At 35.5% G+C, this 14,149-nt stretch overlaps 1 non-coding gene across 1 annotated transcript; it reads right to left on the bottom strand.

Moving 5' to 3' along the window:
* Positions 1–1,098: 1,098 nt before the first annotated feature.
* On the bottom strand, positions 1,099–1,166 carry LOC112632312. Its single transcript, XR_003121366.1, has one exon. It is a non-coding gene; the product is annotated as a small nucleolar RNA SNORD2 (small nucleolar RNA).
* Between the last annotated feature and the right edge of the window lie 12,983 nt (positions 1,167–14,149).

Genomic DNA, 14,149 nt, shown 5'->3' with positions numbered 1-14,149 from the left:
AGGGAGAGAGGATGATGAGGACTGTTCATAGAAAAGGGAATCAATATTAAAGACTTGACAGGTACTAAGGGAGGAATACTGGCTAATTGGGAAGTTTAAGCTGCTTTGTCTTCCCAACTAAATTTGAATAAAATCCACGTTAATTGCAGTTCTTTTGAGAGAGGGGAGGAAAAAATACAACCTTCTGAGTAAGATAAGGTAGGGGTAATAATAATAAGCTAAGACTGCCGACCACATTGATGCTACATGTAATGGTTCAAACAAGCTTATCTTCCCTCTGTAGATTTTTAATTCTGGACAGTAGACTCATGTTTGAAGGAACGTTTAATTTCTTACGCACACTATTAGTAAGGGTTCTCTAGAGCGACAGAACTAATAGGATAGATGTATATATAAAAGGGAGTTTATTAAGGATTATTGACTTGCACAATCACAAGGTGAGGTTCCACAATAGGCCATCTGAAAGCTGAGGAGCAAAGAATTCAGTCTGAGTCCCAAAACCCTAAAAGCAGGGAAGCTGAAAATGCAGCCTTCAGTGTGTGGCTGAAGATCCAAGAATCTCAAAGCTGAACTTAGAGTCTGATGTTCAAGGTCAGGAAGCATCCAGCATGGGAGAAACATGTAGGCTGGAAGACTAAGCCAGTCTAGTCTTTCTATGTTCTTCTGCCTGCTTTTATTCTGGCCACACTGGCACTGATTAGATTGTGCCCACCCAGATTGAAAGTGGGTCTGCCTTTCCCAGCCTACTGGCTCAAATGTTAATCTCCTTTGGCAACACCGTCACAGACAACCCAGGAACAATACTTCACATCCTTCAATCCAATCAAACTGACAGTCAATAGTAACCATCACACATACTTAGCATATTTTTCAATACACAACTTAATACCTAATTTTTTGTGTACTTAGCATGTGTTAGAAACTATTCTAATATTCTAAATACTTTATATGTGTTATATCACTTAATCTTGTGAGGTAGGTTTTCTTTTTTTTTTTTTTTTTTTAGGCATGGTACATATTTACAAATCCCACATCAAAACGTCACTTCTGCTTCACACCATGTATTGCATTTAGAACAGGAATTATGCTCAAATAATAAAGTGATCAGCAGTGAGTATTCTCTTCATTTCAGGTCACTCCTAAAGATAACTGTCATCAATTCATCAGATAGATTTTTTTTAGAAATCAATACATTGAGATAATTTAAGCAAGCTACTCAAAATCCAAAACCAGTAAGAGGCAGAGCGCATATTTAGACTCATGTAATTTGGCACCGGAGCTCATAATCTTAACTTTAAATAATACTGAGTTCTCTAATAGAACACCAGTTGCTGTATTAGTACAACGAATTAATATTTAGTATTTATCAAAAATCTGCTCAAACGTTGATATTTGGGTTAATTCCTGACCATTTCTGATGAAGTCATAAGGAAAATTTAAGTCTTCACTGTAGAATACTTTTATGTTAAAGATGAAACACTGGGCTAGAATGAGTTACTGGTTTGACTCAGAATCTGAACATATATTTTCTTCGTTAGAGTTCGAATTTCAGCTTAAACAAATAGAATACATTCACCCTTTCCTTGTGGTCAACAAAAAGTCAAACGAGCAGTGAAAACTAAGTCATGATTCACTGTTCAGCTGAAACAAGATACCTTCAGAAGGACCACCATTTTTCTGAATACTATCAATACTAACCTAGAAGTCAAAGTGGATTATTTGACTGTTTGATGCTCCTGGAGAACAACTGGTGGTAAACTCTGAAACATAGAAAATAGGTATAAATTATCTTCTTCCTTTTATAGTTGTCACACACTTAAATATTTGTGAGGAATAAAAGATGAGAGCTGAATGTACCCAACAGACAAAAGAAATCAATTCAAGAATGTAATGAAGCAAATACAAAGAAAGCAAAACAATTGATAGGAAGCAGGGAAGATTTGTTTTAGGTCTGCGGGACCAAAGTAATCAAAAAGAAAATAGCTCAGCTGGAAACAAAGGTGCTTTGTTTCTCCTGATTGAGTTGTCTTGTCAATAATAGACGTGGAAAACAGAGGAGAAGACCAAACATCTCGTTTGATCCTACATTTGGTAAGGTGTGCATAAAAGTGGCAAATATAGTTTCCTAACAAGGACAAGACTATAAAGAAAACAAGCCCTAAATCTTAAAATCTTAAGATACTAGACTCAAAGAAAACTTAGAACTCATTTGACTCATGCTGTTTTTGATAGTTATCAATCTCCTGATCAAATGTTTTCTCATATGTCCATGCTCATTAATAATTCTATTATAAACAGTTTTTAAAATATGATCTAAGATCAAAGTGCTGACAATTTCCAAATATTATTTTTTTTCATAAAAATAAGTGTCACAAGTTCAGAGAAGAGACAAACTTTGAAGATTTACAATCTGACCCATATAAGAAAAGAGCTCACAGGATGTTTTTCAAAATAGAGTTAGGGGTTACAAGCGCAGTTTTGTTGCATGGATACCTGCATAGTGGTGAAATCTGGGCTTTTACCTGAATAATGAACATTGTACACAATAGCTAGTTTTTTAACCATCATATTCTGCTCACCCTCCCGCCTTTTAGAGTTTCCAGTGTCTATTATTTCGCTCAAAGAGGAGATGTTATTATTGTTACTGATCAGAGAGTGCATTATTGCTTGTGCCTCCTAAGAATGTGATAATGTAGAAGCTAGAAATTTGAGGAGAATGCCAAATGATCTGCTTTAACTCTGAAGATCTTCTAGATAAAGTAGACTTACAGGACAATCCTCTCCACCCAGAAATCTCTGCTCTAATGAAAGGAATAAAGCAAGATAGTAAGTTGGTGAACAAGTAATTGCAGTTTTGCCATTACTTGTGCACCAACCTAATAGTTCTTATCCAATCACTTACTATGACTGCTTAAATAATAAGGTGGGCAGTCCTTGCTGTAGGATCAATAGTAATCTACCAGCTTTAGTACTGAGTGAAAACCACTGCCTTTTCTAGCTCTCATGTAATCTGCTTTCCCCACTCAATTTGACCAAACAACTCTGATTTTGACTTCTATTACTGAAACTGTGACCTTCCACATGGCTTGAACATCTGAACATTAAGTCCTACATTGTAAACATAACCACTTTATTTACGGTTCCTGTCCATTATGAGTAGTAAGTATATAAAAGCAAAACACAGCTTGCTTGTTGGACTGCAAGTTTTTCCTTGTGGAAAACTGTGGTCTAAAAACTTGGCCATTCTTGACCTGAGATTGGTAACTCCTAACTTGAAGCAATCCATAATCTGGTCCTGATAATTTTTGAGTAAATGGAATAACTTCCTCTTTTTTCTTTTTTTTTTTTTTTCTTTTTTCTTTTTTTTGAGATGGGATCTCCCTCTGTCGCCCAGGCTGGAGTGCAGTAGTGCGATCTTGGCTCACTGCAAGCTCTGCCTCCCGGGTTCACACCGTTCTCCTGCCTCAGTCTCCCGAGCTCCCAAGTAGCTGGCCCCCACCACTATGCCTGGCTAATTTTTTGTATTTTTAGTAGAGACAGGGTTTCACCATATTAGCCGTGATGGTCTCTATTTATTGATCTTGTGATCCACCTGCCTCGGCCTCCCTAAGTGCTGGGATTACAGGCATGAGACATTGCATCTGGCCCTAACTTCCCTTAATTATAGTGATAATTAGACAATTCAATAAATGAGAGCAGTACTTCAGAACTGAAGAGTTGGAAACTGCAGAACCTTTGAGGTGCCACAGAGTAAACACAAGTATGCATGGTGCTTACTAAAAAAATGCAGATTTAAAGTCCCTGGTTTGTACCTATTGAATACAATTATTCAAAGTCATTTTCAATAATTCACTTTCATATGAATGTTTCCTTATTTTTCCATTATCCCTGCTGTAAGCAGGACACAGCAGATTGTGAATTACCATAATGGAAAAATATTCTCTTCTATCAGTTAAACTAATTAAATCAACATGTAGACAGTGGTAAAGGAACAGCTTATATACAGGAGCAGTTTTACTTCCATCAATCCATCTAAAGCATCAACACAGATAATGAAGGAGTTCAGCAGGACAAAAGTAGATGGCAACAGTGAATAGGGCTTAATGTTGAATATAGCAGATAGGACCCCATCGGTCACCAAAATGTTTCCACAGGTATATGACAGAGAGATTTCTTCAGGCTTCTCCATGGTCTGAGTTAAAATATATCCAGTTATCCATTTGTTTTCACTGTCACTCCTCTCATATCAGCTAAATTTTTGATTACTAATAGATGTCATGGCTATCTTAATTTGGAGGTAGGAAGTCCTCTGGGAAGCACTATGACATTCTTCCCATTTAAAGCACATATCCTGCTCTGTAAATATGTGAACTGGGATGACTATAAATAAGCGTTATCCATCAGCCTAGTGTGAATCTATCACTGAACATCTGATTGTCCCTGGGTGAGTTGGTTTCTGACATAAAAGAATGAGGATCTGACCTTGGTGTATAGAAGATGCACCACGTGGTGTCCATGGCAGCTAGTTGTCAGGCTTCCCTCCTGTCACACTATGGACCACACAATATTCTTCAAAACATTTGTAATTAGCCTCCAACTGCCAATTTAAATCATTTTTCTTTGTATGTGACAATAGAGAGTAATACAGTCATCTTCAGTATCTGTGGTGGATTGGTTCCAGGGCCCCATGGATACTAAAATCCAGGGAAGCTCAAATCCCTTATATAAAATGATACAGTACCTGCATGTAATCTATGCACATTTTCCATCATACTTTAAATCATTGCTAGATTATGTATATCTAATACATTGCAAATGCTATGTAAATAGCTGTTATACTGTGGTGTTTAGAAAATAATATCAATTTTTAAAAGTCTATACCTGTACAGTGTAGGCCCATTTTTTTCCAAATATTTTTTATTTGTGGTTGGTTGAATCTATGGATGCAGAACCCACAAATACCAAAGGCTAATTGCATTTAAGATATAGCATAATAAGTGGTATGATATTTTTCCTCTCTCATTTTGAGTTTATTTATAAGAAAAATGGGGCTAATAATAGTACTCACTTCATAGGATAATTCGAAGGTAAGTGAGAGATAGATGTAGCACTTAGAAGAGTGCTTGATGATGCATTAAGTATGCAACTAATTTTAGTTATAATTATTATGTTATATGACAATTACTATTGTTCCACTATGACATGGGGTCAGGTAATTCATAGAGTCATGCTACCTTAACAGAATATATGAAAAGAGCCAGATAGTGGGAGCTTAAGCTAAGCATTGGTTTCATGCTACTAATTCGTTGATTCTCTTACTTGATGCCTAGATACCAGATCTGTTGCCTGCTGCTCCTGACATCTGATAGTGACGCAATATTCAGGAGATAGCCTGCTTATTATTTCCCAAGAAATGAACATCCTATAATAATCTCTAATTTACAGACTTAGATTTTTGACTATTGTTTAGATATCTTAGTCTTGGCTTTGTTGCTCCTACTTGATATTGTCAAGATAGATGGAGGATAATGGGTTAACCAGGTCAATGATGAATCTTTACTTTTGGAGACTAAATAGGAAAGTCTTTAATTTATTCTTTGTAAAATCCACTACTTCCTTTTACTAATATGTTTAATACCCCTTCACTATTCATCAAGAACATTTTGGAAAGGTTCCATAGCTTTTCTTTAATTTTCATCTTGCCAAATCTCTCTCCCCCTGCTCTGATCAGCACAGGGTTAGAGATTTTCTTACTGGCTTTTATGGTATCCATTTGGGTTGGCTTGAAGTAAGAAAATACTTGAGTGTTTTTTTCCTCCCTGAAGATACTTGTTTCTCGCCAAACTTTGGGTTAGTGTTTTGCCTTTCAACATCAGCTTTCAGGTCATTTTAAGAAAACGTAATTTTTCAATTTGTTCAGCATTTTTCTTGTTGTAAGGATAGGAAAGAGTTCATCTCAGATCTTTAGATCACCATATTAACATATAAAATTATGTCTTACCTTTTATTTAGTCTCTCTTTATAATGTATAGCATCACTAAAAGAATATGGTATTTACATATGAAAACACATATAGGCCAATGAAACAGAACAGAAAATTCAGAAATAGCCCAACTGCATTTGAGAATTTAATATACAATAAAGTTATCAACTCAAATTTATGGGAAAAAGATGAACTGTCAATAATTAGTGTTAGGATAAGTAACGAAACAGAAAAAAATAACATAATCAAAGCACAATTTTGTTCTCCTCATGCGTTTGAATAAATTCCAAGTAGATTTAGAGATTTGCATTAAAAAAAAAAACTGCCACTTTGGGAGGCTGAGGCAGGTGGATCACGAGGTCAGGAGATCGAGACCACCCTGACTAACACAGTGAAACCCCGTCTCTACTAGCCGGGCGTGGTGGCAGGGGCCTGTAGTCCTAGCTACTCAAGAGGCTGGGGCAGGAGAATGGCATGAACCAGGGAGGCGGAGCTTGCAGTGAGCTGAGATCACACCACTGCACTCCAACCTGGGCGACAGAGTGAGACTCCATCTCAAAAAACAAACAAGCAAAAAAACAAAAACAAAAAACAAAAACCAAAAAACTGCGTAAAGTAAAATTTTCACAAAATAGAATAAAAATCTCTGAGGGAACCCCTACATAAACTGGGAGTTTAAAAATCTTGTAAGTATGGCTAAAAATAAGATATAATGAGGGAGAAAGATGAACAGATGTTATTATAAACCCAATTTAGCTTAATAATTGTAATAGATAGATAATGGAAGCCAATTCACAGGATTAAACCTAAGAGAAATGTTTAGAAATTAAAATTTTTGAGGACTCTGAAAATATTCAAGATAATTGAAGGTAAATAGTAGTGGAAAATGTAATTAGAAAGAGACCTAATAAGTTTTAATAAGTAATTAGAAAGATTTACGCCTTGAAGTAGTATAGAAATCTGCAGCAGATTATATGCAATTTCAGCTTCATATGTATCTCTACTAAAGTGGGAAGAAGAAAATGAAGAAAAACTTATTAAAATATGAATTTATCTTTTATTTCCTTTTCTTTGCAATTTATTATTATTATTTGAGACAGGTTCTTGCTCTGTCACCCAGGTTGGAGTACCATGGCACGATGTTGGCTCACCACAGCCTCCACCTCCTGGGCTCAAGTGATTCTCCCAACTCAGCCTCCCAAGTACTTGGGACTACAGGCATGCACCACCACACCCTACTAATTTTGTCTATTTTTTTTTTTATAGAGATACAGTCTCACTGTGTTGCCCAGGCTGGTCTTAAACTCCTGGATTCAAGCAATCCTCCTGCCTCTGCCTCCCAGAGTCCTGGGATTAGAGGTGTGAGCCACTGTGTCTGGCTAAAATATGGATTCTAAAAGGTTAACATAAAATAAACAAACACGACTTTCTTACAAATATGAGAGGGAGAGTGTGTTTCAAAGATTTACTTAAGTAATTCATTTATGGAACACCTAGAAGGAAATGTTGGTTCAAAGGAGTGTAAGAGAAATAAAGTTATTAATACTGAAATAATAATGCCAAAATCAATCCAACACTGGGTAATGTTCCACAAGGCAACAAAACTGTGAACTTTGAGAATTATCTTTTCTTAAGGCATGAATTATTTGTATCTCTACAGGACAAAATCCATTTTATTTACTATTTCACAAATATTATTTGCGCCATTATCACTTTTCTACAAATTAATATCAACCTTAACAGAATTGTAAAATATCCTATACAAAAACAAAATGTAAGTTAAGGAAAACGGCATAACCACCGATAAATTAATATTTGAATGGGACTGTTAGACCTACCCACTAAGCTCTAGTAAAACACTGAAAGGATACTCCATTATAATTTTGCTTATTTCCAAATTTTTGAAATTTGTGTTTTTTTAGCAATCTATTTCAAGCATGAAAAATAATCAATAAATTTGTAAACACTGTATCTGTTTTTCTACACTCCAAGCTTTAGGGTCTTTTCAAGAAGCAGCTCTTTGACCTATTTATATTTTAAGATATTGAATAGTATCAGTCTAATTATTGCTCTTGTGTATTTTGACTTCTTCAAAAAATTACCATTTATAAGATAATTTAAAATTTGGAAAATAGATAAGTATTTTAAAATTATATTTGCATCTCCCTAGCATTTATTACTTTCAATATTATACTAAGAACATATATTTTTTAATTTAATATATTTTTCACAAGATCATATAAAATGTAATGGCATTTTGGGAAAAATACAAAGCACACCAAAGTCATAATACAGGATTTATTGCCTTTAATAAAAGTATTAACTATACTAATAGAATCATATTATTGCTGACTTAACGCATCTCTTATGAGCATCACACCAAAATACTTTATACTCAATAGAATGCTTAAATGCTTTAAGCACAGGAAAGATATTCAAAATGATAGCAGCTCTTTTAAAGGGCATACTTGTGAGGGGAAGAAGTGCAATGACTAAATATGGTTTAAAAATTTCCACTTTAAGTTAAGGACATGAAGATAAAGAAAACGTTGTGACTTTCTAACAAGTATGTAGAGGTTTAACATGTATATGTATACATTAAACATTTCATCAGTCTATATATGTGTATGTAGTATATAATAGTAGTAGACTAATATATACATATGTATATAGACTGGCCAAGTGTTCTGTAGCACTAATAAGCCAAGACAAAAAGGAATAAGATTAGGTAAAAACATCTTAATTATTCATTAGCTAAAATCCTAAATAAAAAAAGGAATGCATATCAATAGAGTGATTTGGATTTTTTGTTTTTGTTGTTGTTCTTGTTATGGCAGCAATTTTTAAAATAATAAAGATGACAAAGTACAAGCTAGGTTTGTTTAATCTATTTCATTGGTTATAATCAAACTTCAAATATCTCATTTTCAGTTTCTAGAGAACTAAGACATAGAGCCAAGCAGCTGGAAAGCGTATCATTGATCAAAGGAGGAATGTAAATACCTATTTGGGAGCAAAGTATTTCCATTTTCCTAACAGACTTGTTTTTTCCCATCTCTTGGAAAACAGCATCTTCTCATCCTTGGCATAAACTTTCTCCAGGTCAAGATCAGAGAACGGACCTGTAGAAAAAGTAGTCCTACCAAAAGACTTTCCTTTGCCTTCATAACTTCCTCTTCAGACCACCAAAGTTAGGGGTTTCTGCAGGGAAACTGATAGCCAAAATTGTATATATTTAACTCCAGCACTATAATTGTACATTGAAAAGGATGGATTTACTTGATCATTAAACAATATTATTATTAGCTAAAGAAACATACACACACAGACACACACACATACATACACATGCACACACACACACACACATCAAGTTTAGAAAAATGTGCAAAACAAGTTTTTGGGATAGGCTTATTCATATTTTTCAAAACATACTGAATTTGTATTGGATGAAAGGCTTAGTAATAGTATCTGTAATCTGTTTATCCCCTTCCCTAGCTCTTCAGTTATTAAGATGGATTGTCAGCATTTCATTTTTATTAGGTTCCAATCTGGATGGCTCTGCTACTAGTGCATGTAGGTTTACATATGTATAGTTATGCATGTGTCATTGAACATTTGGGTACGGTTGTATAGATGTGTAGGTATTTGACTGTATGGTTATATGTGGAGATGGGGGAGTTTTGGGGGTGTGGGTGTGGGGAGGGAATGGGAAGTCCTATAGATGCTCCACTCTAGGTTGGTCCTTCACTTGAAATGCTACCTTTGCTTCACTCTCCCAGAAACATTCAACAGTAAGACAATCAAGGACATTATATCTATGCATATCAAAAACTTCAGCTAAGATCCCCAAAATTAGATTTTACTTCACCATTTCTGTCATAAAAGCTACCTCCAGCTCTTAGAATTTTGCTATTTACAAAATCATTTTCAATTTTCCCTTCCTCAAGTGTTCTTGGTGAATTTTGTAGCCAAATAAGACAGTTACCAGTGAACCTACAGAGTAAGCAAGGAACAGCAAATGTAGAATTGGATGATGACTTCTCTGTAGGAATGGAGTTTGAATGTGTTCTAAAAGGTAGCCAAGTAGACCCAGAAGGGACGGCCCATTATCATTTCCATATGAGCAAGATGGGGATAATAATTGATTTTAGGGCTATTGGTGTATACTTTGGTTCAAACTGTCTGATTTTAAAGCATTTTAGAATTCATATCCTATAAGTATAGAAAAATCAACAGAATACCTGACTTGAGGAAAATATCAACTAAAAATTGGCAAAAGGAGAGTGAAGTCTCTATCTTTTACAGTTTGTTGGTTTCCCCTTTCTTTTTTCACATTTATAATTTTTTTTATTATTTATTTTGTGGGTACATAGTAGGTATATATATTCATGGAGTACATGACATGTTTTGATAGGCATGGAATAAATACTTGAGGAGATGGATACCCCATTCCCCATGATGTTTGCTTTCCCTTTCTAGGTGAACTTACCCTATGAAAACATTGAAAATCTTATTTTTTTATTTCTTCCACTTTATGAATTCAGTCTATCTAGTAAACACACTCATATCAATATGTTAGAAACAATCAACACAAAACACATTACTGACAGCAGAATTTCAGTGCCTGCCTGTATGCTCTTTTTGAACATAAATGACATATTTGCCATGGATGAGGTTACTTGTGCAGAAGAATCCCTTTTTAATTTGAAATAATATCTTCATCCTTTTGAGATAGAAAAAAAAATATTTTTAAAATGAGATTTTTGTTACTTGAAATTTTTTAACTAGAATTTTCCTATTATCTTGCTCCCATATTGGACAGGCATAGATTAGGTGAGTCAATCTGTCAAGGTTTGAATCCAGGCTTCTTCTTCTACTGTCCCTGTGACTTTGAGTACAAAATTATTTAATTAGAAGTCATTTACACTTTTTGTTTCTCAGCTTTCCTCAATGTAGAATGGATCTATAATAATGTCCTACAACATAGGGTTATTATGAGAATTAAATGTGACAATATTTGCAAAGAGCTTAGGACTCTGCCAAAAATATAGTGAAATGTACATAAGGGATTGATTAATCAAGTTTCAAATGACTGACTTGGAGCTGGCTAATTGTCAAAAATTTTTATAAATTTTGATGGTAAAAGTACGTTAGCATCGCAATGTAAAACAAAAGGAAATGTCTCAATAACTTCATTTAAAGAATGCTCTTCCTATCAAACTACTAAAACTAAAACAAGAAATTGTGTATAATGCTGCTAAACTTCAACAGGGCATTGGAGTGGGAATCCAGAGGCTGGTGGCTAGTACAGTATTGATACTGGCTTAAAGGGGTAGGGTAGTGATGGGCAGAGAAGGGCGGCCTCCCTGGTGAGGGCTCCACCCTCAGTCCTGTGCCCACGGACCTAAGTAAGGACAGACACTTCTGTTTCCCGGCCCAAATACTGCATTTTCCAAGATCACCCTGGCCCACCATGCCCTCATCCTGTGCCTCCAAAAACCCTCAGAATCTAGCAGGAACAGACACAAGTGGATGGACAACAAGAGGAACACGCTGACAGAGGCCAGCATGCCATTGATGGTGGAACAAAGTGGACTCCGAGGGAAATTCGGCCTAGGACAGTGGGAAGAGAGCCAGGACACTGAGTGGCAGGATTCCAGGGCACGACCACCTTCTGGCTCCCATCCATCTGCTGAGAGCTTCCAACACTCAAAAAAACCTTGCATTCATTTTCCAAGCCCACGTGTGATCCAATTTTTCTGCTACACTAGGGGGGAACCCTGGGATGCAGAAAGCCCTCTGTCTTTGCAATAAGACAGAAGGTCTAATTGAACTTATTAACACAAGCTACCTGCAGATGGCAAAGCTGAAAGAGCACACTGTACCACATGCCCACTGGGGTTTCAGAAGCTGTAAACACTTAATCCTGGACACTGCACTTGGGGTCGGAGCCTACACTCCTTAAGACCTACCCATCTGCCTGCTCCCCCTAGGAGTTTGAGCTGCAGAGCTCCTAAGAAGCAAGTCACACCTCCATTGCACGCCCTGCAAGCGGGATAAGGGAAAACTCCTCCCGTTTCAGTATTGCTGCTGATCATCTAAGCTGCTCACTAAGCCTTTTCAGCTTGCTAGATTTCAGCTGCTTTATCCTTAAAAGAAGGACAGTTATTCTTTTGAGAAAGTAAAAATTTTTATAAGGCTAAATCATATAGAAATTACAGAAACTTCATTCTAAACATAACTTTAGAAAGCACATCATCCACACCAGTCTCCCCCATCCAAAATTAGAAGAAGAAAATCTAGAAAGAGAAAATAATTTGCCACAATTACCTGTAATACCGTCTCTCCCCACCCCACCATGGGAGTGACACAGTTAATATTCACAACCCAGACTCTTGAGGTGGATTGCTGGAATCACTAGTTCATTCAAGAACATCTGAATCTAAGTTCATTATACAATGCTGGGCTGTGGAAGGCCCACTTTTCTAACATCCATCCAAAGAGAACTTTAAAATATTTAACTGGTAGAGGGTTTACGTTAAGGAAATAAAAACAGGGTTGCTACATGTACACAAAATGAAAAAGGAATGTATTCTAGGAACCTAGTTTGGAATTAGATTAGTAAGATTTGCATTCGAACCAAGGTAGCTGGATTTTTCTCAGTGCTTTCATTATTTCCTCACCAACTTAAGGTCTAATACATATTGAAACTGCTGGATATTAAGGAGTTTCCTGTAGCCCCAAATTGCCTGTCATCAAATCAAAGCAGTTTTTACATAGCAGATTGCCTTACAACAAGTGAAAATTTAAAGCATGATCTTTTGTTTAAATAACCTAGCAGATGAGCTAGTTTTTATGTAATTATTTGTACAATCGATAAATGTTTTAAAAATACGTATTTAAGTTTTAAAGGCAAGGAGTAGGAAAATAAGCTATATTTAATTTAGTCTTGTAGTCTTTTACTTTCAGATTTAACTGTAGTTCAAAATTATTTACCTAAAAATTTGTTTTTCTGTTTGATAAATTGATCAAGACATATTGAGCAAGAATAAATTGATGTACTATATGGAAAGCTTACATCACTAATATGTAAACAAGTGGATTGTGACTCAGTCAGTCTGAGTTCAGATTCTGTTTTCATAACTTACTAGTTCTATGCCTTTGAATGGATCACTTTACCTACCTTTGTCACAATTTCCTTATATGAAAAATGGGGATATTTCTAGAAATATTACAAGGGATAATGCATGCATATGAAACACCTATGAAGATCTGTGTCAGACATTTCATAGCTCTCAAAAAATGTTATCTATTATGTATACATGCATTACACTTTTTAATAAAATGTCAATATATTCACAGAAATTAGAATTTAACTATTAATTTTAAAATGTTTACTAGATTTCTACAATATTTTATTTTCTAAAAGTTATATGACCTTTCTCTTTGTTGGAGGGTCATGTACCTGTGGCTGTGATTCCAATAACTACTAGTCTGCTTGTAATAGCCATTCTGAAAGATGTGAACAGTATTGTGTATATATACTTATTTGTTCTATTTAGCTATGGAATAAATTCAATTACTATTATTTCTACACATACTCTTTCTTGATTTTGTTTCCCATATTATTCAGGTGGCTTTTGCACTGAGAGCAAACACAGCTGACAGCGTGGTCCACTCTTGCAGATGCAGCCCAGAGTATTTGTCTTCTGATGGGCCGGTGGTTAAAGGAGTAAGAGGAAGAGAATCTTTGAAGGGGCAAAGTGGTAAGGTACTGGCTTCATCACCACCTACAGAATTCAGTACTTTTCTTCCTAGCCTACTGGGAGCATTAACTTGGGCACTTGTATGTATGTGCACACACACACCTACCCGTGAATGCAACACTCTGTCATAGTGATCTAAGGGGAATTAAGTTTTGTAAGGAAAAGACTACAGCAATTTTAGAATATTATTTGAGTCAATTACAATATTTTCTTTCCTTTTCTTCCTTTAAGTGATAAGAAAGTAGTTGAATTAGTTGATATAATAGTAGAGCTGGAATAAAACACTTAAGCAAAGTTAGCTTTAAAGGCAAATAGGATAAATGGATATCTGTGTGATATAAAAGACAAAATGAAGAATTATTTTTCCCAATTCATTCAGCATTGTAATGGAAATTCC

This window comes from Theropithecus gelada, chromosome 9, assembly GCF_003255815.1.
Source record: "Theropithecus gelada isolate Dixy chromosome 9, Tgel_1.0, whole genome shotgun sequence".
Taxonomy (NCBI): Eukaryota; Metazoa; Chordata; class Mammalia; order Primates; family Cercopithecidae; genus Theropithecus; species Theropithecus gelada.
This window is presented reverse-complemented; position numbering and strand designations above follow the sequence as displayed.